The following is a 24,264-nucleotide window of genomic DNA, read 5'->3' on the forward strand; positions in this document are numbered from 1 at the left end:
TGTTGGACTTGCTAGTATCCAGTACATGTAACAGTATAGAATCATCTGTTACCGAGTCTTCCAAAGCATTTCTAATACTCCATTATATTATCAAAAACATTTCCTGATTGCAACCACCTAAATGCCATTGACATGAACACAATGCAAGACATTTTATTTATTTACATACATATCTTTTATTCTTAAAGAACACTATGTTATGGTCACCTTGCAAACAAAATATACTTCCGGAATTACATCCGCTCTGATTGCTCATTCAATTTGAGGAAAGTTATTCCATTTGTTAATATCTGAAATTAAGAACAAACAAAAATCTTTGTTTTTTATCCGTTCTTCAGATCTGTTTTAAATCAGGGAAGAATTTATTTATAGCAGTTATATCAAAGTTGTTGGTTTGTTAAAGAAATTATAGGATGTTTGTGAGCCGTTTTCATTCGTTAGTACACATGTTCATATCCCCACAAAAAGTCTTAATATATTTTGATGTGACACACTTTTCACCTCTACAATGCTCTAGTGATGTTAAATACTATATCATGGGCGACTTATAGAGGAATAGGTTTTGTTGTAATGATAGCTTTGAAGTTAAAAGTAAACATTTGAATATTTGTGCTTGGAACAATTCTGCTTGATTGATATAGATTGCTACCTCAGACATGTGCAATATACTCTGCATGCGTCAACCAAAGACTTGAAGTTCATACATTTCAGTGTTAATATTCCATAACAGATTGGATCATTGCTCTTTATCTTACAGAAGCCATATCATGCCATTTTTCTGTCATTTGGAGGAGAGGTTGCCAAATAGATTAGGGATAGACTTGCACCTGTTGCAGAGTATTCTTCACTAGAAATTCTTACAGAAGGGGTTTTGTTCAGTGCCGTAACATGAATTTGTACAAATTTGATGAACTTTGTTCTCTCTTAAATGAAAGCTGGATGATACTTTGAAAAAAAAACTTGAAATGTGAACCTGCTGCTGTAGACAAAGGGAAGGTTTATGTCTGATAACAAGACTTGCTCTCTACCCTGTGATCCTTACATGGTGGAGAACGGGGAGTGAGGAAACCTATACATGTTAAAGATTTACTGGTTCTTGGCTCTGGTGTGACCTAGTTTTTGGGCCAGGTTTTGATAGGGATCAGATCTGCAGATTTTCTGAACCTTATCATATTTCACTAAGCTCCATAAGATGAGGCAGTTACTTTCTGTGAAGCTAGTTGAAATTAATGCTTGTATCATTTCAGACATGACTTTACTTATCCTAATTTCTGAATTATCCTGAATAATTTGAAGCTTGGTTAATATCAATGAAGGTTTTGAAGAAATAAACCTACCTGGAATTCCAAAGTAGCTGGGTTGAGAAATTGGATTAAAGCTGTGTTCAATGATATTTACATAGAATTTTGTAATATAACAAAAAAGGACAGATCAAAAACGCACCATGGTTATAATAGATTTAAATGTGGTGGTTATGGTGAGGGTGGGATACCAGAACAACCTGTGTATTATAGTCCTGACCTAGTTTTGCCCTATTACTGGGCTTTTATCACAATAGTTGGAGCTGAATGTCTCTGATGGTCTGTGACCATCACAATACTGCTCCCTACTAGCACTGACAATGTCTTCCCCACTCCCACTGCACATTCCTAGCCCCTAGACACAACTTAAAGCCCTCCATATGTTCCTTAGCACGGAATACTGTGCATTAATCCTGACTTGAAAACTTAAGTCTGAATGCTTGTCCAGAACTGGTAGCTTAAGATTGAAGCTTGCAATTTAATTTATTATTTTCATGTTTGCTGCAACAGAAGTTTCTTAACATATGTGTCCCAAGATTAGCATAATAGGAATCCTTTCTTACTGATTGCTGTATGGGAATTGTCTTGATGTATCTGGTTTTCTGTACAGATGGTAAAATTAGGGTGCTTATTATGGTTATGCAAGAAACATGGTATAGTCAAGTTTAGGGTGTTTACAATTGTAATGCAAGCTTTTGAACTTGTGTGTACCTTAATGCTTTATATCATTCCCTGCATCAACTGCGACTTCAACATTTTTTTTACCAATAACATTTTATTTTATAATATGGCCAGTGTGAATTCTGTAGCAATTAATTGTATGTTATACTAAATTGTGTTTGATACATGATCAGTTCATACCTTTTGCAAGGTTCACACTCTAAAAATGGTTCTAGTATGTCTTACAACACTAGTAGTAGTTTATCATTACCTGACATTGTACATGTACTGTCAATTTCAAAATCATCTTTGCTTTATGAAGCAGTATACTTATTTAGCTATTCTTTTTTAAGTCCAGATATTCCCTAAATCACAAACTTGGTTGTAAACCATTCACCTTGTATTGAATTTAACCATAGTAGTAGGGTATTTTTCATGCAGTTACTGCCAAAATGCTCATCATTTTTATTTGATTATAAAAGTATTGAAAGATGCATGATAAATTTTTAATTTTTTTTATACAATGCAAGTGATTATTGAGTGTTTTTGTACTTTTATATCGATGGATTAGTGATTAGGAGTGAATATACCTAATCATGAGAAAGGAAAATGTTGCATGCTACACAGGCCAAACCATTAATAGTATTTTATATTATGATAGCAATAGCCTTGATTTCACATCAGGTTTTTAAGCATTTGCCATTTACTAGTCGCCCAATTTCCACTTGTGACACCTGTAATAGGCATATCATTTCACATCGTTGGCAAAAGTTACACGCAATGGTTGCAGCAATGTGGTGCTCGATGTTCAGCGTATTGTTAGGCTTAATATTGTGTTTAAAAATTGCTTTTTAATTACTTTTCTACAATATTAAGCTAATGGTACTGAATATAAAACACTGCTGTGTTCTATGTTGTCCTGTTACCAGTGTGTGAAACACCTGTGTGCTTTTTACTTCATCATAACAACAAATTGCACAGATGTTCAGGTGATTGTAATGGGTATAACCCAAATATTCTTTTTATATGGATTTTTAGGGAAAATATGTACATGCGAAGAAACCAAGTAGATTTAGATGTGTGCAACTTATAGCTGTTGTGAAGGTTGGAAGTTTTTAACATTTGTTCAGATGTTGTGGATCTGAGTGCAAATGCATGTGCATCCTAATCTTAATGTTCAAATATTGTCATTCATTATCATCAGCCTCTGAAAAAACGTGTCTGCAAAAATGAAAGTGAACCTTGTAAATCAAACTTTACAAAATACTTTTGTGATGGTGTGCTTCACATGTCTTGTAAGAGTTTTGTTTCCATAAAAGCTACAATAAGAGAGTTTTCATTGGTTTCGTGTTGTAGATGAGTGATGTATTTTGACTTGCTATCGACTTCAAAATAAGAGAGTATAATGCTATCAATATGATGCCAGTGATTGATATGAAAAACATCCCTATGTCTTCGCTAGGTCATTGACAAAAAAGAATCAACTGTAATAGCTACCTGTATATACTTCTTTGTATTTCTCTGTAGTTTCTCTTCTGCTTCTCATTGACGTGACCAACACCGGTATGGCAGGTCACCTGTTATTTAATGTGTAAATAATATTGTACAGAAATTAATTTGGTTTTACATTTGAAAGATGAATAACTTGTACAGTAATACATTATTTTAACAGATTTTATATATATAAATATATATATAAGAATTTCAGGTATTTCCCTGGAAAATAATGAAATTGAAGTAATTTGGCATATATACCCTTGACATGTTATTTGAGCAGTTGTATATGGACAGAAGATATAGTTGACCTTACTTTAGAGCGTACAGGCTGAATAGTATAGATGTACACATCAGGTGTCTGTTTCAATTCATGCAAAAACACATGCATAACCTATTTGTGTGGTTATACCTATTCAGGTGTATTGCCTTTAGTCATGATACATATTATGTATTTCCAAGCATATATTGCATGTTTGCATGAACTGGCAGAGGGGTCATGACCTTAATTATCATAAAAGATCAAAGAGGAAATAATCCTGTAATTAATAACTTGTTTTAGATAATAGGGTTGACATCGGGAATTACTGGTACATGATATTGATGTAATACAAGCACCACTGATCTGTGTGCTTATATTACAAAAGGTGCACAAGGAAACAAGCCTTGATCAATATTGACACTTAAATATGAATTGTATGATAGATACTCTTTCTGTTACCAACACTGACTGAAAACAAATAAAAACGCATAATTTTACATAATAATAATGGATAATAAATCTGTGAAAATTTGTGTTCTGTAGGATTATTGTTAATTTGTAAAACAAAAATTGAAAATAAGGAAAAAAAGATGTGTCATATTGGTAAGTTTATTCCATGTTTCTGTTGTTTTGACGGCATTGTCTCCTTGAAATGAAAAAGTGACAATACTTTGTCTTGTGGATGTTATTAAGATCTTGCCAAATTTTCTGTTGTTTGAAATGTAATGGAAAATGGTCCCGGTGGAAACTAATTTATATTACAGTGTTGTTCATCAATGTCTATTATGTCTATTTCTTTTTTTCTGAGAAATTGGAGAAGTCAGAAGCTTTTATATGGAGTATATTGTATGGACACTTATTATGAAAACAAAAAGTTGCTATTTGTAAGTTTAAACTACGTTAGATAATTTATTTTAAGTCTCACACCAGTATGAGAATGTAATGAATGAGTGTTTCTATAGAAAGAATGATAACTTTATATGTATGTGCTGTCTTAGTGGGTAGAAATTATGTGAAGAATTTTGTTAATGTTACTTAAAATGTAGAATGAGCCAAACTTGATTGTGAACAGTTTTTTCTTATGGGTCGAGAGTATAACCTAGATCTCTATTTGAGTTCATGAAAACATCGGTGTGAATGAATCAAAATCTTGATTGAAAAAAGCAGATTTTTATAGGAATTTATGGGGTGATTTTATCATAACACTGGTTATTAGAAAGGGATCCACAGCAAAAGTTGTTCACCATTAAATTTGGTGGCTGTACACACTGTTGAATGCAGATTGTGTTCTTGGTTATATAATATATTATCATTAAACTATTATCATTATGAATATCATTATATATATTTCGATGTTATATGTGAGAGAGCTCTTGCGTGTAGTCTTTCGAGTGTCATTATTACCTCTTTATGTAGTACATAACCTGATGTAGTATCGTACTACTGGTCCTTGTTGTTCTGGTGAGGCTGGACATATACTTGGTGTAAAAACCTCCTTTAACTTTCAAATACTGACCTTCACTTGATGTTAAGCTGAGATTTATGCACAGGAATGTCAAAGTTGAGCTTTACTTCATTTAGATTTCATCAAAACAGAAGCTCAAGTGGTTTTATCTTCTTAGAAAAATTTGTTTTTGTAGAATTAGGATTAAGCAATTTTATTGTTATGAGTTTTCACTATCCACCAAGTTGATATCAGAAGTCCAATAATTATATCTTACAGAAGGTGAAGGTCACAAATGTCAATTTTAAGGAAGGTCAGTTGTGCCAGACTCAAGTGTTGTCCCATCCTTGTACAAATAAACATGTCCCCATATTGCTACTGTGATGTTCGTACTGTGTACCTCATTAAGTGAACATTGTTTAAAGTGTGTGAAAGTTCATTCCATAGAATTATGTTTTTTACTGGGATAGATTAACTAAAATGTGACTGTTGTTTTACTGTTTGGTAATATGTGGTAGTTGGCATAACTATTTTGACCCATTTGCCTTCAACATGAAACTGACTCTGAGACTGCTATTTCTAAATGTCAACAATTACATTTTCTAAAATCATCCAAATTTTGTTGTCTCAAAATACCCTGGTATTGGTGACCATTTTTACTTAATGCACATATTGAAATATGAGATTTGAAAATTTAGATTTGATATTGAAATGCAAAATATGCTTTCTCATTTGACCAAAGTTCTCCACAGCATCCATCATGTAAATATTATTCTAGTTTTTTCTTCATTAATTGAGTGGGTGTTTATTGTGCATGATTTTTTCTTGTTTTGATTAAAGTACATGTCTGATAGCAAGTTTAATTGTAGGGGTGTTATCGCAGGGTCCAGATTTGTACAATCTTTAGGACAGCCAAATGCTACACCATAACAACTCAATGTTTGTATCACCGACTTATCCACTTTCTGTGTTATGTTTAATTACAAATCTTCATTCCTGTCAGTAAATTGTGTACTGATCATCTTCTCATTCAAATATGAGACTTGATTAATAAACCAACAATGAAATAAGAATATTTCTTAAACATAACACAGGGATTAGATAAGTTGTAATTATTTATTTATTATTGTTTTTTTATTATTGTTTGTTTGTTCACTACCCTTCACATCAAACATTTCAGATTTTTATAATGTATTTCATCAAAGTAGAATTTCTCATTGATCCCTCTGTGCCCAGTGTTGTTTTTATACCCATCATCCTTGAGTACATGACAGTAATGGTGATCTCGTACTATATATTATATATATATATGCCGGCCAACTTAAAATTATATTATCAGATGGAGTTAAAGATCTCAGGGCAATACCAGTCACTGGAAGGTGTTTACACACTTTTCATAATTACTACATTGTCTGGTACGCATTGTGCATGATAGGTGTGTCCACCCATTTTACTCATCAATATGCATTACTATGCTGTAAACCATAACAATCGAAAAACAAATTTATATAACCTTATATATATTTTTACTCTCTCTTTTTTGTCTTTGTTTTTTTTTAATGAAAATATACTAAGAGTAGGAGCTATCTTGATATGCAATTCCCCATGAACTATACTCATCAGTGCAGGCAGACTCTGGGCATGGTGCTGGCCTTCTCCATAGGCTAGCACTGTGCTTGTCACTGCCAGGCCTTTTCAGTATCATGAGTAAATGTTGGCATTGCCAGTGAAATATTTTGGAAGAAAGAAAAACAAAAACCTGCTTTACTAACATATCTCTTTAATGTAGAGGGGTATTGTTGAAAGGCCAGTAACATTTCAATTCATAAACAGTATGCATGGCATCTATGATTTTTGTGAAGGTTCTTGTGTGAAAATTGCCTGTTGATTTGAATTTATCCAGAAAAGTAGGTTAGTTCGTAAAAATTATACCTCCATGTTAAAAAATGCTTAACGAACAAACCATGACATCTTTCCAGTCAATCCACATAAGAATCTTCTGTGTAGCGATATGAACAGTCTGAATGTTATCATTTTCGTTCATTTCGTACCATACTTTCTCGAAAACATTCTTTATTATTATTGTAATTATTACCAGTAATATTATTAATGTATTTTGTTTCTCATTGTGGTCCGACTTGTTTTAAATACTCAAATCGTTCATAGGATGTCTATTTATTATTTGTACATTTGAAAAATATTTATTCACAGGACTCTGATTTCGTGGACGAGTACACACAAAACACCCTTGTTAATTTGTTAATATGTTTAGAGTAGACTGTAGAGGTCGTGTGGTTATGTGCGAGATTCATTGAGAAACTCTGTAAAGTCTATGTAGTTAATAATATAAAGACATCGTACTGTATCTCATTTTGTTGAGTCTTCATTTCTACACGAGGTTCTCAAGGGGAGTAAGATTTTTTTTTCAAAAATTCAAACGAACTCCAGGGTCTAAAATATGAATAACTTAGATCCGAATATCTATCTTCAGTTTGCAAATGAAAAAAAAAAACACAAAATAACACCTGTGGTACACAAAACAGGAGCCATATCAACCGGGAAAAGTATGTGACGAGATCCTTTAGAGAACCTCTTTAATGATTAATTAAAGCCTTGATGATTTGGTGTCTACTTTCCCTTTTGATGGCAGAACGTAGATCAGCATATTGCCAATAAGTGATGTGTTGGAGAAATGGTGGGCAGGTTCTTCTCATAAGATTCATTATAATGCGGTCGGTATACTTCGAGGCCGTTGTCTTCTATGCTTCATTGAAAGAAAGGTTAAATAGGGTCTGGTAATGCTATAATCGCCGACAGAGACATTTGATACTACCCTGACTAAAGCAGGGATTTCGTCGATTATCTCTTCACAGTCCACCTCCAAAACACTGCAGCAAAATCTAGGTAGGGTAGCCGGCCGCGGTCACGGGGACCTTGAGAACTACATCTATAGCGTTGTATATGGACCTGCCTTGATGTTACGAGCGAATTACACGACTTTATGCAGATTAAGATTAACGATCACACATATTAGCTCCTTACACTTAAGGATATGTTGAAAGTGATTCTTACACCCCTGTGGTTAGAGATAATTGGTTGTCAATGACGACGTAAACGTATAAGTAGACGGATGTCTCCTTCGAATGTCAGGACAAGTCATTGACAAGTTGAAATCTTGTTACTTTATTTTCGCGCCGTACCGTGTGGTTGCACCACCACCGCGAAACGACACGTGGACGGTGTTTTCCTTTAATTAGGCCACTGTAGACCAACTGACCAGAATCATTATCAAAAGTGCAAATGGAAGTGTTTGATGTGTGTTTAGCCTAAGGCCATATTGGAAGTTGTAGAGAACAGAAGCGGCGCACTTCCCCGAGGGACACTAGTGCGGACGAAGGGTAATGATATACTGATAACACACCACTGGAAACTGTGGTGTTTGGGCCGATATTTTCGATAAACCTTTATTGATGTTTGTGTTATATTTGATATACGCCGATTCTGTTTTCATTTAATGTTAACAATCATCGTGCTGTACCTCACGGCGAGTTGATGTTCTCCGTGACAACTTCTTCATAGTCTCTGGCTGTTGGTGTTCTCCATGACAACTTCTTCATAGTCTCTGGCTGTTGGTGTTCTCCATGACAACTTCTTCATAGATCTTGGCTGTTGGTGTTCTCCATGACAACTTCTTCATATATCCTGGCTGTTGATGTTCCCCATGACAGCTTCTTCATACAACCTGTCTGTTGGTGTTCTCCGTGACAACTTCTTCATAGACCCTGGCTGTTGGTGTTCTCCATGACAACTTCTTCTTAGACCCTGATTGTAACTGTTAGTGTTCTCCATGACAACTTCTTCATAGTCTCTGGCTGTTGGTGTTCTCCGTGACAACTTCTTCATAGTCCCTGTGTGTTGGTGTACCCCTTGGCACATTCCTCACACACCCTGGTTGTTGGTGTTCCCTTTGGCACATTCCTCATACACCCTGGCTGTTGGTGTACCCCTTGGCACCTTCCTCACACACCCTGATTGTTGGTGTTCCACTTGGCACCTTCCTCATACACCCAGGTTGTTGGTGTTCTCCTTGGCACCTTCCTCACACACCCTGATTGTTGGTGTTCCACTTGGCACCTCCCTCATACACCCAGGTTGTTGGTGTTCCACTTGGCACCTCCCTCATACACCCTGGTTGTTGGTGTTCCACTTGGCACTTCCCTCATACACCCTGGTTGATGGTGTTCCACTTGGCACCTTCCTCGTACACCCTGGTTGTTGGTGTTCCACTTGGCATCTTCCTCGTACACCCTGATTGTTGGTGTTCCACTTGGCACATTCCTCATTCACCCTGATTTTTGGTGTTCCACTTGGCACATTCCTCATACACCCCGGTAGCTGCGCGGACGTTTAACACTATACAAATTCTTTCGGAACAACTTTTTACACATTTCTTTAAATTATTTATGTAATGCCAAATAGTCAATGTACATTTTCATTGTTTTCTATTACATTCCAGCCATCAGTGTAACAGTATGTAAGATCTCCCGCGATTTTGAAATGGTTGACATGACGGTAGATGTCTTGAATCATTTCGCTTCTTTGTCATTAAGAGCTTGTCCAGATTGGCCTCCCGCATGGCCAGTGATATCTAATCAGTTGTGACTGTTTATCAGGAATACCGCTACCATTTACAAGTAGGGTAATTAAACTGTTATATGCTGATGGGATCTAACGCCGGACTACGCTAATGCTAATGGGGAGGAAGTGGATTTCCATATCTCCCGGCATCATGTACGAGAAACGTTAGCGGACACGTGCCGACGCGGTGCCGGATCATAAATAAATAATAGTTTGGGGCTGACCACATGGGAGGGAGTTGTCATCAGCAGATGTGCAAGGGATGACCAACAGATGGAGGATGCGGACTAAACCTCGAGGGGGTCTGACCACAGGAGATAAATAGCCGGAAATTCGCTGTACCGGAAGTACATGGCAGACGATAATCCCGTCAACAAAATAATTAGCTCCGGTAAATATACGTGTAGACTTTCGATGTTTTACTACCTGAACATGTGTACCACATTTCAAACCAGGACAGGGCAAAGTCACCTTGACAAGTGATTATGAACATCTTTTTATAAATGTTTCTTGTCACCCCAATGATAACATGTAAACGCTTCATCACCTTTTTATCAACATCACACAGATGTACACTATTGAAGATGCAGGTTTTAAAACATGATCAATTAGAGTCATCTTTTTTTTTATTTTCAGAAACAAATCGGTTTCATTTTTTGGTATGGAACTCGTCTATCCTTTGTTGGATTTAGGTTCGACTCCTAGAAGGTGTGGGTGATATCGCTGACGTTTAAGCCCTATGTCTACGAGACGTGTTCTGCTAGCCTTACAGCAGTGATATAGCGTGTACTATACTATTATCTTAATACAAATACGCCAAGTCGGAACAAACATATATGTTATACGTCAAAAATACAAAAACGTCAGACAAATCGATGTAAAATGTCTGAATTTTATATTGTACTACGGTACTAAGACCTTCCTTTTCTGACTGATCGCTGTAGGGTTTTTTCTGAGGGTAAAGCAATGAAGATTCCAGATCATTAGTGCTTATGCTGAAAGTCTTTTGCACGTGAATGAGATATATATCTCATGTTCTCGGGATGTCAGTTCTCCAAGTGTCGCGGGTGAATTACAACAGAGACAGACACAGCGTCTGTTATACTTTAATATCGGAAATAGGGAAAAAGTCGCGTGTAATATTTTTTGAAAATAACGTTTGCAAATTTCCGTTTCGTCCAAATGAAGTGTTTCGTAAAAACAATGTTTTTTTTGTTATAATTGTGATATTCTCCAATTAATTTCTGATATGACATTGCATTACCCCTAGTGGATGACAGTCTCGTGACGTACAGGTCATTAACTCGGAGTAGGAAGCACTGGAAAGACCAATCAATCATATCATAATAGAGATGTATTCACAATAGAATATGCTGTCATGTTGACACACCGTTCGATACCATATATTCACGAAGTTACACATTAATTGTGTTTGTAGAAAAAATACGAATAAATCGTGTTTGTTCGTGTTTCCTGAAAGAGTTCAGATCATATTTCTATAAACAAGCAATATGATCCTGGCGACCACTGTTTATTAATTTTTCGCTTTACATTTAAATTTCAACACTTTGCAGGCTCGGAACTGACCACGGTCAATTCTTCAGTGATCACCCGGTAATACAATAACGAAAAAAACATGTTAGTAGTTAGCGATTGACCTGTTTTTCGATCCCTTCCAAGAAACAACTTCTGAATTTTATTTCTACGAATGAAGTGTACAAAGTCTCCAATAAACACCGAGTTACCGCTTTCTTTAACTTGGAAGGTTTTTCGATACTCGTGAAGAGCACATTATATGTTATTTGAAGCTTTCGTTCAATGTACCATTTATAACGTTGTTGAAAGGAAGCTAGCATTTGTGTTCATCTTACGTAATAAAGATTACTTGCTAGATTTCTACCTTCGCTACAAAACACGATGTTGCTAAGTGATCCAGATAAAGGACGTTTGGGAAAGGATAATCGGTGATTTTATCATCCATGTCTTAATGTCTTAGCAGAGGGTGTAGTCCCCTCGGTCACGGTTACCCCGACCGGGAATCGGTCACGTGTCAAAATCGAAGTCACGTGCTCCATATGTTACCTTACACGAATAAGAGGGCATATCTGTCTGTGCCATCGTGTCGCCTCTGAGTTCCTAAGTCGTTTTCGGCCACATTCAGTAGTATCAAGTGCGTCCCACAGATTTTTCCAGTGCGTGGTGCAGTAAAACTGTGCCCAGTGGCACATTAGCCTTAGACTGTGTATTGGGCACGCAGGGTTCATAAACCTGGGAGCATTAACCCGAGCTGAAACTAAAGGCATCGACCTCATTATTACCCTCGGTTCAATGAACTCATCGGTTACCATCAAACCTTGTTTTATTGACCAAAAGATCCATGACTTGTGATCTGAGGTCCAGAGCAGACTGTTTTAAATGACACACGGAATTGACATTGGTATACTGAAGCTGACCTGCTGAATGTACTCTTACGAAAACTATGTGTATATATATCTCTATAGTAAACCATTGACTGTCAGAGAGTCGGGTGAAAGTCCGTGACCCGTATGTGTAGCCTGAAATACATGAAAGTTTTGTCTAACAAAAACAAACAGATCGGAAAGAATACGGTGAATTTATAGAGTTCTACAATGGGATTTCAATTGTAAGTTTACCCGATTGGGAAAACATTTGTCACATGGAAGATATTGGATATAAATGATATTCCATCGTTTTGTATTAATTTTGTTTTAATTATAATACCAAACTTTGTTGACATTGTCATCGCTGTATTCTGATTTTAATCTAGTAACACCTGTAATTGTTTCAGTGGTATGCACTGAGGTTAGAAACAAAGCATTAAGGATGTATGCCACATAACCTTTCCTTACCAGTTACTTCCCTTATATACACTTATAAACATCCGATGGCTGAGAATTGCAAGTATGATATTAAAACAAGCATGCTGTGCTCTTCTAAACATATTTCTTCGACAAAATGACTCGTTATACGGAACTCTCTTGAAAAGGAGGACCTTACCACCTTCACAGACTTTTATATATCTACATTTGTGCCTCAATCCCATCTGTTTATGTCGGGTAGTATCTATACATCAATGGGAATAAACAAGATATTTTGTGTATAATAATACGGGGGAAAGCATAGACAGAGATACGGGGTAAAGCATAGACAGAGATACATGGAGAAAGCATAGGCAGAGATACATGGGGGAAACATAGACAAAGATACAGGGAGAAAGCATAGACAAAAATACATGGAGAAAGCATAGACAAAGATACAATGGTAACATAGACAGAGATACAGGGGAAAGTATAGACAGAGATATAGGGGAAAGCATAGACAGAGATACAGGGAAAAGTATAGGCAAAGATACACGGGAAAGTATAGACAAAGACACAGGGGGGGGGGCATAGACAAAGATACAGGATGAAGTATAGACAAAGATACAGAGATGTGGTATAGACAAAGATACAGGAGGAAGTATAGACAGAGATACAGAGATGTGGTATAGACAAAGATACAGAGATGTGGTATAGACAGAGATACAGAGATGTGGTATAGACAGAGATACAGAGATGTGGTATAGACAAAGATACAGGAGGAAGTATAGACAGAGATACAGAGATGTGGTATAGACAAAGATACAGGAGGAAGTATAGACAGAGATACAGAGATGTGGTATAGACAAAGATACAGAGATGTGGTATAGACAGAGATACAGAGATGTGGTATAGACAGAGATACAGAGATGTGGTATAGACAGAGATACAGAGATGTGGTATAGACAGAGATACAGAGATGTGGTATAGACAGAGATACAGAGATGTGGTATAGACAGAGATACAGAGATGTGGTATAGACAGAGATACAGAGATGTGGTATAGACAGAGATACAGAGATGTGGTATAGACAGAGATACAGAGATGTGGTATAGACAGAGATACAGAGATGTGGTATAGACAAAGATACAGAGATGTGGTATAGACAGAGATACAGAGATGTGGTATAGACAAAGATACAGACAAAGATACAGAGATGTGGTATAGACAGAGATACAGAGATGTGTTATAGACAAAGATACAGAGATGTGGTATAGACAGAGATACAGAGATGTGGTATAGACAGAGATACAGAGATGTGGTATAGACAAAGATACAGAGATGTGGTATAGACAAAGATACAGAGATGTGGTATAGACAAAGATACAGATATGTGGTATAGACAAAGATACAGGAGGAAGTATAGACAGAGATACAGAGATGTGGTATAGACAGAGATACAGAGATGTGTTATAGACAAAGATACAGGAGGAAGTATAGACAGAGATACAGAGATGTGGTATAGACAGAGATACAGAGATGTGGTATAGACAGAGATACAGAGATGTGGTATAGACAAAGATACAGAGATGTGCGGTACCAACTTTCAGTTGAGTAATAGACTATTCAGTATGCCTAGAGTGGAAAAGGTTTGCATTATTCTAACCGAAGTGGCTGGGGTTGAAATATAACACCATTTATGTGGGTACCATAGTGTAACGAAAACTCAAGTGTGTGACGGTTTTACCCAGACATGTGATATAATTCGGCAGCGTGGGGGCTCGACATATTTACGTACCCAAGTCATCAACGAGTTGTGGGGAGTGGTACGTGAGTGGGTGGAAACCAGTTGGCGCGAGTTGGGTCGGAATGAGTGGGAGGAGATAGGTGTTATCATGGTGGCGTGTCGTCGTGTAAACAGTGGCGGTATTTAATCGTGCTAGTTTATCTCACTTCGTGTCTATATTGAAGGTTAGTAATAAGTGTAAAAACTGGCATCATGTGATCATCTGAGACTGTTTTCACAACAACAATAACAAAGAAAAACAAAAAAAAAATTACTGCATTATGTTTATTGCGTTGTATCAAGAATTCAAGTTACTACTGTCATTATTTTGAATATGATACTACGGAATTGGATTAAATACACACAATTAGATCTAACCTGAAACGGTGTGCATCACATCCGGGTTTGAAATTATGGTGTAACCATATGACATAGATCTGGTATCCGATTGGTTGGAATCCCTTTCCTTAAATAAGAACAAAAGCACAATTGTTTATAAACTTAGTATTCGTAAAAGACTCACAGTAAATATACGATATTAACGACTGAGGTGTCATTTATGAAAATTAAACAAAGACGTTTCATTCGTAGTTTACATTTCTTCGTCCTATTTCCGGAACGACTCCACGAATTAGTGATTAGGGATACGTATTTTGCTATAATGACCGATATGGACAATAAAAATGTCGACTAGAATGGTTTCCTATTGAATATTCATACCTACACTGTATCAATGGCTCATTTCCCTTTCCTGTTCTATTCTTCCTGTCCCGGAAGCGATTTACGTCGGTCTGTAATGGGGTCACGAAGTGCCCTATGTTGATACAGCCTACCATTCGATTATAAATAGTGTGATTGATGACCATGTCTAACGTCGATATATTACGTGATGACGCTCAATTGCCCAGAATTAAGACAGGCACAGGGACGGGGAGAGGTGGGGGGAGGCAGCCCTACGGCAACGTAATTTAAAATAACTCATTCACCATTCTGTTTACAAATGGAAATGAAGATATAAGATAAGGTTATTTGGTCCTCGTTGTTTACTCCCTGTGTATCTATACCTGCCCGTCAATATACACCTAGAGTTCTACTAGATCAGTCATTCGCGACCATCGTAATATGTGTGTGTGTGTGTGGTATATATAAAAACGAGTTTCCGTGTACTTTTGATCGAAGGTGTTTGAACCAAACAAACAATACACATACTTAAAAACTTTGACGCCTTCATCCTCCGTCGTCAACATTGTTGTAAATATTGTTAGAGTGATATCGCTCATCACCAGATTCCGGGAGTTGTGCAGCGTGCTGAACCTCACAACGATCCATTACGAATGGATTACACGGTTTATCTTTGCCTTCCGCCCGTCGTACATGTATTGCTTAATGTCTGTTTTGTTCGCCAAAATATATGCGGATGTTTACGAATGCCTTGATATATTTTAGTATTTTCGTCTAAAAGTCACACACACACACACACCCTCTCTCTCTCTCTCTCTCTCTCTCTCTCTCTCTCTCTCTCTCTCTCTCTCTCTCTCTCTCTCTCTCTCTGGTAATTTTGCATTTAAACCTTTTGTTGTCTTGTCAGTATATATTTCATCAAACTTTATGGGGAAAGTTCTTAACATAAGCCAAATTCCATTGTATTTGTTACAATAAAAGATGTCTAAATCAAATTACTGATGAACAATAGTTTTTTTAATGGTTGTACGAAAGAACTTAAACAATGAATCAGGCAATTGTATCAAGTCTGCACTCGAACGTACCGGAGTTTTTACTCAATTACCGCTGGTTTTACGTCTTAGGTCTTGATTTTACTGATGTAGAGACTGCTTTATACCGTTATATATGGATACTGAATGAAAGTGTTGAGAATTAACCTTGACCAGTGGGCGTGGCCACGCGTGCAACCCATATAGAGCAAATATGGACGGGCATCAAAGAGGGCAATAACTGGCATTAGTTTCCGTTTGGACCAACCAGACAATCGTCTCCGCATTACATCGTCATACAGACTACACACGCCATCCACATCACGTAAGTAACAACGATACCTTTGAACATCACAACCTTCCCATAATAATTGATGTTCTGATCAATATGCACATGCACTCTAGTTGTACGCGCGAGGCGGGAGCGCGCACTCTGCTGCTCCGATCACGCACCGAGTCTCATCTCGCGAGAGTACAACATCGTATATCGAAATCACGATATTTTTTGTACGAGGCAGTAAGTTTGTATATTATATATTTTAGTTTGTAACAGTTTGGTGTGGTTTGTGACAAGTTAATTTTACGACGGGACCACTTGTGGTCAATGGATTGCATGCCTATTCGGCCGTGAGTGCTAAAACGTAATTAAGTAAAGTTGTGAATTTACCTGAATTAATCATAACGAGTTTTGTGTTTTTATGAAAGATCCTTGTGATAAGATTGTCCCTATAGTAACAATTGTAACGTGTAATTCTGTTGTCCAACGGATTTCGGACTAATAACCTACCAGATAAAATATAAGAATAAAGCTGTATGTACTTGTTCCAGACAACAATTTGACTTCGGTTTTTCGAATTCCCGCCTGAACGTCACCTGCGCACGCAATCAAGTCATAATGACACAGAACGTGCAGAACGTCATACCGACTTTCGATCAGTGACTAGGTAGATACAGGAAGGATACTTATATGTCTATAGAAATTTTCTACTTAGTTATAAAACGTGTATGTCGATCTATAGTAAAGACACACGGAATACAAGCGTCATCACGACTCTGCCCACCCATATGACCTTGAGACGTGTCAGGAGTCAGGAAGGTGACGAACTTGTTTGTGACGCTGTTTTGTGCAAGTCGACAGGAAATGCTTTCACTTGTCGTCTGCAGTAGCGTGTATTGATCAAAGTTTGCATGGATGAAGTTATAGAGGTCGTTAGAGTTTAATTCCACAGTCAATTTAACAAGGTGAGAAAAAAGTGGGATGAAAGCGCAGGCAATCATAGATAATATATCTATACATAGATATGTCTACCGGAGCGTAGGACTTTGTAGGTTGGCAGAAGTTGACTGATAACTGCCAGGATATAGGACTTCATAGGTTGACGGATATCTGCCGGGATATAGGACTTCATAGGTTGACGGATATCTACTGGGGTATATAGGACTAAAATTGGCAGATAAGGGTGAGTTACGAAGTATACTGGATGGTCTTGGTCGTATGTTATGACTATCACTGTTCTAAACAGCTATAGATGACTTAATAATAGTATACAGTAACTTTATTATAGTTGATCACATAACGACATAAGGCCCCCCTAACTTAAATTCCTGTATCCGCCCCTGGTATAGGACTTCATAGGTTGATTGATATCTACTGGGATATAGGACTTCATAGGTTGACGGATATCTACTGGGATATAGGACTTCATTGGTTGACGGATATCCACCGGGATATATGACTTCATAGGTTGACGGATATCTACTGGGATATAGGACTTCATTGGTTGACGGATATCGACTGGGATATAGGACTTCATAGGTTGATTGATATCCACCAGGATATATGACTTCATAGGTTGACGGATATCTACTGGGATATAGGACTTCATTGGTTGACGGATATCGACTGGGATATAGGACTTAATAAGTTGATGGATATCTACCGGGATAAAGGACTTAATAGGTTGACGGATATCTACTGGGGTATAGGACTTCATAGGTTGACGGATATCTCCATGGATATAGGACTTCATAGGTTGATTGATATCTACCGGGATATAGGAATTCATAGGTTGACGGATATCGACTGGGACATAGGATTTTACCAATGATATGTAGGACTTTATAGATTCATTTTTATCAACTGCGAAGTAGGACTGGATAGACTGATGAATAACCACCAGGATGTCTGACTTTATAGGTTGTCCATATTTACTTGGATGTAGGGCTTTGTAAGTTTAATATATATACTGGGATGTGGTTCTTTGTACGTTTAATGTATATACTGGGATGTAGGACTTTGTAAGTTTAATATATATACTAAGATGTACTGGGATGTGGGACTTTATACGTGACAACCACGCACAGACAGATATTGTTAAAATTTGCGTGATTCGTTTGTTTTGGATGAGAGGCCATTCAGAGACATTTTAGAGTGTAATCACACTGAAAAGCACTTTCCTTCACACGGTAGTAAATCACTCTTCCCGGTATTATCATATTGACAATGATTAAACTAGAGCTTACTGCCAACCCATTTACATCTGAACGTCAGAAAGAGGGACGGAAATACCAATTCTGTAGATATCGGTTTGTAACACTCGGGGAACGTACCCTAAATAAGGCGGACGTTAACATTATGGCGAAAATCGAGGTACTGAGAGTGAGGCGCCAGGAAAGGGAAGTTGAAAATCGAAATCCCTAATTCCACAATAGATCCAGCAGATTTGACTGCTATGTTTCCAAGCGGAGGACATGAATCCAACCCACCATTCCACAAGTAACCCAAACATTAATCGCTTTCTACATCCACATGTGGTAACAACAGATGCATTGCAGAAAGGCTCGTATATTTCCTTAAGAAAAGGTTGAAGATGTGAACAGGGAACAGGAAAAAATAATCTTAGTTTGAAAGAGGCGTTGGTCGATCTCATTGTTACGGACTGTGGACTACCGATTCCTCTCAAAAACTTTTTACCCCGTCAATCCACACTCGACCAATTCCTTTTTAACTATTCCAGGGACATAGAGGCAGATAGAGTTATACTGCTGTTCATTGTTTCTCGATAATTGTATTCTCTACTACATGAATCGATACTGTCTGGGTAACTATGTGGGCTAATTTCCACTGTGAGCATTTCTGGAAGACGGTTTAAAAATTATCATGAACTCTAGACGTGCAAATGGTCTTCAACGGTATCTTAACCGTGTGTTGTCACGGAAGCAGATATTAATAAATCTGATTCAGCAAAATCTTAACTGCCCGACGTTTTCATATAGAACTGACGTTCATCAAAGCACACGTGATCTATAGCGAATGATTTTATTTTGGCATGTTTTATCTATAAAGTTACAGCAGAAACGAGGTTCCATAGAGTGTCTTTTCATTTGTTTGTTAACAATAACATTGCAGGGTCAATACCAAACATTTCTCGGAACATTATCGTCAGTTACACGCTTAATCAAACATAGTCTCCAAACATTTCTCCGAATCTGATTCTAGTTACGCTTTACCAAGCATAATCTTCAAATGTTTCTCCGATCTGACCGGTCATTCTTACCGAGCATTCCCTAAAGCACATCTCTGCGAATTAAATTCTAGTCACACTTGCTTTACAAAGCATTATCCTCAATTACAAGCTTAACCAAAAACATGGTGTCGAAATATTTCTTGGAACATTATTGTCAGTCACACGCTTAAGCAAAAACGTAGTGTCGAAACATTTTTCGGAACACGATTGTCAGTCACACGCTTTACCAACCGCAGTGTCGAAATATTTCGCTGTACACTATTGTCAGTCTCACGTTTTACTAACAATAGTGTCGAAACCATTCTCGGAATATTACCGGTCGTTTAATGTTTTTTACAACTAGTGTCTCCAACACTAATGTTATATGTTCAGTTTCTATCTATCATGTTTTTTGTTTTTTTTCCTTTTTGATTTCGTTGATAAATATTCCCGTTATCGTTTGTAACAGCGGACAATCTGAGTCAGTTTCTTGTCAATCAGCATACTGTTGAAAGTCTTGGTCAGCAACAAGGCAACGTGCCATACTTAATTCATCTCAATATTGAACCTACATCACGCGCTGCTCCATAGAGACTGGACGAACATAGACATTCCGACATCGTACGATCAAGGTCGTCTGCAAAGTACAGTTTCCCTGGACATAATGTTTGGACCGTGCTAGGCGACATTTGATCTCGATAGTTATGTTGGATACGGTGTTAATGCTGTCTGGTGTATCATTTTGACGTAATTTGTGTAGTTACTTTATGCTAGTATCCTGGTAGACTTCGGCTGGTTTCTCACTGTGATTAAATATGAATGGAGATATGAGATAGCTAATGTTGGGCATATGTCTACTCAGACTTGTAGTGTTGGAATATGTTATTCGAGACGTGCAATACATTACGATAATTGTATTTTAAAGCTCACTATAAGCCAGTGTGAATCTGGGACTGGTGCATGTACCGTTTCCACGTGCAAACGACTGATATGACCGAGCAGTACGAGAAGTGTCCCGACCAACTTCGAATTTTATATTCGAACATATTAAGCTGATATACAGATGTACTCCATTAGAATTGTTGTGGTAATTTTAACCTATCAGTAATCTTCTGCAATAGATTCGACCCCTACATTTAAATTGTACAACGAAGACGGTAAAACGAGATGCATATTTAACATATCAGTATGCGCTTTGCTATTTTGTCATTAGGTTATTGTCACTAGTAAGACTGGTGACCTGCGACGACCACTAGACTCCTAGACACGTGAGTAATACGTCACACTGTGACGTCAGAGTAGCGTCACAATCACTTGCAAGACCTTGCTTCCGTCTCTGGAAAGTGAATGTTCGAGCACATTGTCAACAAGCAAAATTGTTTGGTGATATGAAATTGTGTAATATACATGAAATGATAGCAACAATGATAAATAATGCTTTATTACAATTAACGACAATGTGTTTTAAACGAGAATTCGGAGGTGTGCGAGCACACGGGGATCTGTCTGTGTATTGTGGCACTGTCATTCCAAGATGACACCTTGTGCTGAGTTCGCATATATTATGTAAATAACTGTGCACATAACTTGCATTTGAATCCGGAGGATAAGAATGTTATTAAAATTAGTAACGGAATATCTAAAAAAGTACATATTAATACATGTATCATTCATGGTCATTAAATACAGTTATCAAAAACATGCACGAGCAATATTCCAGCTGTCATGTAGCACTTTAATGAAATGGTTGAATGGTTATTAGCTACCATGTTAATGAAAATACACGCGAATAAAATTCCGTTTTTTACGCATAAATGTTTTGTGTCAAGACTATAATTGCTTTTTGCAATTTTCTCTAGGTTGCTACATTCTAAATGCCACCTGCTGTGCCTACACACGTACATATGCTCGAGCTCTGTCTATTTATAGACGACAAAGTTACTGAGTGTTGTAATGCACTCGGGACTCGCGTTACGTTACACGTGTAGCGAAGACGCCGGGAGACGAGCCGACACTCGAAAAGAACTCAGCATTGGAATTCCGGGAAATCGATTTCCAGGCTTGCGTCTCCCGACATCTCGGAATGACGCGACTGAGACAAGATTGGGTTTGGCCTTGCAGCCTCTATAGAATGTCTGGAACTAGCGCAATCGTTACGTCATAACACATTCGTCTGAACGTGGGCATTCGTGGTCTATATTATTCCTTATTCCGTTTCTTAGTTTTCTGAGACTGTATAATTGGGCTGAATATCTGCAGAATCTATTCACATACGATGTTTTATAACGTTAGCGTTAAATTCATCTGTTTTGTTCTGTTTCAAAAATGATGAATGACGGAATATATATAAATTATATGTAAAAATAAATGTACCTTTTTTCAGTTTCTGGAAATAAAATAAGCGCAAGAACTGCATTCATCTGCATCGCTTTTCTAGGTGTTGTTATTTCTTATCACGTTGAGCTATTACAATGGATTTCTCACATTAAAAACTCAGTCTATATTTGATAGGACCTAGGAGTACGTTAGTCAATCAAAGTTTGTATCTTGCAGGGAAATATACATGTGCTAACCAATTTTTAATGATTTGCTAATCTCGCCAGTCCACATATAGTTTGCATGTGTTTATCGAGATTTTCAAGAGATAGCCCATTCTGTCTCACAGATTGTACATTCCAGCCTTGGAATGCAATAGTTTTCTCTAAAATGTGATGCTTTCCTACAAGGTGTTGTTTCTCTCAAGATGATACAGTCCTACAAATTGCTATCTCCTCACAAGGTGATGCCGCCCTATAAAGTGTTGTCTGCACACAATGTGATGCTTTCCTACAGAATGTTGTTTCCCAACAAGATGATGCCGCACTACAAGGCTTTGTCGCCCCACAGGATGACGCCTCCCTACAAAGCGTTGTCTCCCCAAAGGGTAATGCCGCCCTACAAGGCGTTGTTTCCCTCAAAGTGTTAAAGTCCTCACAAGGCGGTGACGCCCTATAAAGTGTTGTCTCCTCACAAAGTGATGCCGCCCTATGAAGTGTTGTCTGCCAACAAGGTGATGCTTTCCTACAGGATGTTGTTTCCCAACAAGATGACGCTGCCCTACATGGCGTTGTCGCTCCACAGGGTGATGCCGCCCTACAAGGCGTTGTCTCCTCACAAGGCGATGCCGCCCTACAAGGCGTTGTCTCCCCATAGATTGATGCCGCCCTACAATGCGTCGTCTCCCCACAGGGTGATGCCGCCCTACAAGGCGTTGTCTCCCCACAGGGTGATGCCGCCCTACAGGGCGTTGTCTCCCCACAGGGTGATGCCGCCCTACATGGTGATGCCGCCCTACAAGGCGTTGTCTCCCCATAGGGTGATGCCGCCCCTACAATGCTTCGTCTTCCCACAGGGTGATGCCGCCCTACAAGACGTTGTCTCCCCACAGGGTGATGCCGCCCTACATGGCATTTTCTCAAGTTGACACTTCCCTACAATTTGATGTTCCCCTACAAATTTTTGCTTCCACTCCTTCTAATGTGATGCTTCTTTATCTTCTATCTTAACGCTACCATACAAGATGTTCCCTATATTGCTACATTTTGTACAACGTGATGTTTCCTTATAACATGATATATCACAGCAAGGTGATGCTTCCTACAAAGTGGCGCTTCCCACAAAGTGATGCTTCCTACAAAGTGGTGCATCCTACAAAGTGATGCTTCATAAAAAGTTGCTTCCTACAAAGTGGTGCTTCATACAAAGTGATACTTCCCTACAACACAGTTTCCCTACAAAGTGGTGCCTCCTGCAAAATGGTGCTTCCTACAAAGTGATACTTCCTACAAAGTGATGCTTCCTACAAAGTGATACTTCCCTACAACACGGAGCTTCCCTACAAAGTGGTGCCTCCTGCAAAATGGTGCTTCCTACAAAGTGATACTTCCTACAAAATTGTGCTTCCTACAAAGTCATGCTTCCTACAAAGTGGTGCTTCCCTACAAAGTGATACTTCCTACAAAATTGTGCTTCCTACAAAGTGGTGCTTCCCTACAAAGTGATGCTTCCTTACAAAGTGATACTTCCCTACAATATGATGCTTCCTACAAAGTGGTGCTTCCCTACAAAGTGATGCTTCCCTACAATATGATGCTTCCTACAAAGCGGTACTTCCCTGCAAAGTGATACTTCCCTCCAAAGCGGTACTTCCCTGCGAAGTGATACATCCCTACAAAGCGATGTTTCTCTGCGATATTTCATGCTTCCTTTATAATATATCTTTACAAGGTGTTTCTTCCATACAAGCCGTCCTTGCTGTGTAAAGTGATGCATCTGCCCGTGTTGTTGCTTACCAGCAAGTGTTTTTTTCTCATTTCAAAGCTTGTCTTCCTACCTTTTGGCCAGACAATACCCCAGGAAACACTTGTTTGATACTTAATCGTGTCATGTCTGAAGTGTGGTCCTGACAATGATCAATACATTTCCTATGCTTGTTGGGGAATCTTGAACGATTCTAATAACCTTGTACTCTACCGATGTACAGATACAGAATATAGTTAACTAACTCATGACCAGTGCATAAACAATGTGTAACAATAATGTTAAAGAGCATCGAACGGCACAAGCATATTAAAGAACAAGCATATTAAGCACCTTGCATGCC

The sequence above is a fragment of the Ylistrum balloti genome, unplaced genomic scaffold, assembly GCF_031769215.1.
Source record: "Ylistrum balloti isolate Yb309-2 unplaced genomic scaffold, AGI_CSIRO_Ybal_v1 Utg369700, whole genome shotgun sequence".
NCBI classification, from domain to species: Eukaryota; Metazoa; Mollusca; class Bivalvia; order Pectinida; family Pectinidae; genus Ylistrum; species Ylistrum balloti.